Here is a 4,043-nt window from a genome sequence, read left to right on the forward strand (position 1 = left end):
TAAAAATGACTATATTCATAGCTATTGCTTAATCATCATTGTGCATATCCAGTAAGATAATTTACACATGTACAAAACATTTAGCAAGTTTGGCATATATTAAGCACTCAAAAATGAGAGGTGTTGCTGTTATTATTTTGATCTCTGATTTATGACTGAAATTCAGTAGCCCTAGAAATTAAGACTGTAATTGAACCACTGAGGAGTGATTATCTGATGTGCTGTTTCACTATGAAGTACGGCAACATCAAATGATGTTCACCAGGTGACATTGAAATGATATTGTAGCATTAAAATAAGCTCTCAATAAGGAGCTGTTATTATTAATTTTCATTATCACTATTAATTCTCAGCCTAATGGGGAAATGTGCTTTCAAGAGTTTAATGTTTTCTAACTGGAATACAATTTAAAACAGACACTAATCCTACAGCAAGAAGCTGTATTATTTTAAATGGATATAAAGAGATGGATCATTCTGGAACAGAATTTTTCCCTGGAAGCTAGTAATTGCTTTTTACCTATTGTTAAGGACCAGATGATATAGATAGTTTGAGTGGGCTTTTCCATTATCATAACAGTCAAGCACAAAATTATTCAGAATGTGCTGGAAATTTGTAAACGATTTACTCACACAGAGTAAAACATCATGGTAACCAAATGAAACAGTCACTCAACGGTGCTTAGGCTTAAATTTTTACATCTAAATTGATTGAATCACTTAATTATGAAAACATCTGCCCACAAAATAACTGTGCAGTTTCAAATCTGATACAATCTAGTCTCTGTCCTCAACTTTTCCCACTGAAACAATAGTTTATAAAACAATATTTAGCAGTATAACCTTTCTGGGAGACATAATTATCATGTTACAACCACACGGAGTGTATCTAAGCCATTTTGAAAACAAACATTATTTCTAGGAATGTAATACGCTCTATGTAACTAAATTTCTAGTTCTGTTTTTTCTTAATTGACAGTCACTTTGAAACAATGTTTTCTGAACAGAAGTTACTAACCCAGAATACAAGAGTATCTCACAGTTGGTTAGGGTTCTCATATAAAGCATCTCATTTAGTCTCATAACAATGACACCTGTCTGCTATCATCAGAACAAGTATCATTATTCTCATTTTCATTGGAGCAAATTGAAGCTTGGAGAAGCTGAGTGACTTGCCTCCGGCAGTGGTCTCTCCCATGAGCACAGAGATTCTTTCTCTTTGGCACTTCTCTCACCAAACCTGGTATTTCAGTGTTCAGTTCTTTGTTTGTTTATGTATCTGAAGATAACTAATATTTCCTTTCTAACATCCATTTTTTTTTATCTAGCAAATATTACCTTTTAGAGCATTTTCACCACAAAATTGATAATTATATAAAGATGTATTGCCAATGTCCTACTCCATGAAATAATCTATCCCAAACTCAGGATTTTCAAGAATCAATTCATATCCTAAAGCAAAGATGGCAAAAAAAAAAAAAAAGTGAACTCTATCATTTATTTTCTTGTTAACATTGATATATTGGTCAATATTATTTTCAAGAAGCCAAAAGTAAATGCTTTGTATTACCTACTTCTTGTATTACTCTAACAACTAAGAACATTTAGTTGGCTATGTTTCCCATAGTCCTCCTGCTTCCTCCCCTCTGCCACTCTATTAACACCTGCTTAAGTAGCTGTGCTATGTGTGAATTGTTTGTTTGCTTATTAGAAGTACATGAACATCAGAGCAACAGCCACCCTATGATTCTGCTGAGTAAATGCCACCAGACTGGGTTGTTCTCCCTCAGTTGTTCTTGGATGGCTATCATCACGTTCTGTTTTGTTAAATAACAATACATTCTAAGTAGTTAGCTCCAGGATTTATCAGAGTGTTTTCCAGTAAAAGCACATTTTCTAGCCATGAGAAAGAAGGTTGTGGATGAAACCACACTCATGATTCTGACTCATGTGGTTTTTCCAGGTGGAGAAAGTGGTGAACAGAGAATTGCAGGATGGTTTTTCTTAATGTAGCCTTGGAAACTCCAAATGGGCAATTGCGCCAAAGAAAGTGGTTTGTTCTTTTTTTAGAAGCAGCTATATTTTCTCAAGAAAGTGACTTTATCATGCTATTCCATGTGGAAACAAGTAAGCTGTCTCAAAATCAGCCTTTATATGCTGTGTAATATTAAAGTGCGCTTGGCTCGCAAGTGAGTCATCACACTGGTTTGGCTTTATTTTTATTTCTTTCCTACTTTAGGAACTGAAATTGGAGGGAAACTATTGGTGAAGACTGGGAAAATGGAAAGAATGGGGGAGACAGCCAGAACTGTAGTGCTGAGGGCGAGGGGAGTCTGAGTGCCAAGTTTTGATGAGCTCTGAGACCATGCATAAGTGGCTTAGAACAAGGACAACTAATTCATAAAGCCTGACTAGATTTAGCCCTAAGTCCAGGTCCAAGAGATGTGAGTGGTTATTGTTATTAAGGCTATACTACAATTCAGAGAAATCTTTGACATAGGTATATAATGTAACTGTCAACAAATGGTTCTTTATACGCTGCCAATTGCTCTAGAATAAAATAACAGTATAGAAGTGACTCACGAATCCACATAAATAAATCTGTTGGGACTGAAAACATGCTGAACCACATTCACTATCTGCTATTTTGGGAATTCAGCAGGGAGTTTTGTCTAAGAAAATGTGTACATCCTCTGGGTAGAAAGGCAACTACATCCAACCCAGAGTCCTTAAATCAATTTCAATGCTTGTTAGATAAATGCCAAAAAATGAAACAAAGAAAATCCAGAAAAACCCACAGAAATAAACAAAAATAAATTCTTTTCTAAAAGTCAAGAAGAAATTTTAAAAATGAGATAAAATAAAAATCTCAAACTTTAGAATTGAGAATCCTTGGATTAGACCCTAAATGGAAAAAGAAGTTATCAATACTTACACTATGTGCATCTCTACACACATGAAGAGGATAGAAGACATAGCACCACTCTCATAAAATACAGATGGTAAGACAATAGCTAAATGGGAAGTTTAAGCACAGGATTATTCCCAATAGCTGAGGCTTTCTAATTAGGCAAGAATAAAACTCTGTAAGCATCATCATTGCACAGTTATTTTTTACTTTTAGTTCACACATAATGTTTTTATATGCTCATGGGGTATTACATGAGTCAATACATGTATACAATGTATAGTGATCTGATTAGATGATCAAAATTTCCATTTTATTATTTTACTTAACATTATTTTTGATGTTTTAATGTTTGATATATTGACATTATTATTTTACTTAACACAATGTGTTCCAGTTCCATCCAGGTTGCTACAAGTGACAGAATTTTGTTATTTTTGGCTGTATGATATTCATATATAACCAATATATGAACTCAAGCAGAGTGTCTATGGACAGATGATTAGATAAAGAACTTTTTATATACATATACATAGATACCTACCTCTCTCTCTCCCTTTCTCTCTCCCCCCTCTAAATACACACACAAACACACATAATAAAATGCATATAGAACCACAAAAGACCCAGGATAGCCAAATAAATTCTGAACAAAAAGAACAAAACTGAAGATATAATAATACATGATTTCTAAATATACTAATTAAAGACCTTGGAACTGTCATAAACACAGATACATGGAACAATGGAAAATAAAATAAGACTTAGAAATTAATCCATGTAGCTATAGTCAATTGATTTTCTTGTGTGACTAAGAGGATGCATTGGGCAAATGACAATCTCTTCAATAAATGGTGCTTGGAAAAACTGGATATACATACGTGGAAGAATGAAACAAGTCCTCTATCTCCTCCATATACAAAAACCAACTCAAAATACATAAAGACATAAGTGTAAGACCTGAAACTATGAAAATACCAGAGGAAAAAAAATATGGGAGCTACATTTCAAGCCATTAATATAAACATTTCAAAACAGAGAGTTTTTGGATAAGATCCCCAAAGGATGGGCAACAAAAGCAAACTTTTTTTTTAAAATGGGATTATATCAAACTAGAAAACATCTGTTCAGTAATG

The sequence above is a fragment of the Lepus europaeus genome, chromosome 14 (assembly GCF_033115175.1).
Source record: "Lepus europaeus isolate LE1 chromosome 14, mLepTim1.pri, whole genome shotgun sequence".
NCBI classification, from domain to species: Eukaryota; Metazoa; Chordata; class Mammalia; order Lagomorpha; family Leporidae; genus Lepus; species Lepus europaeus.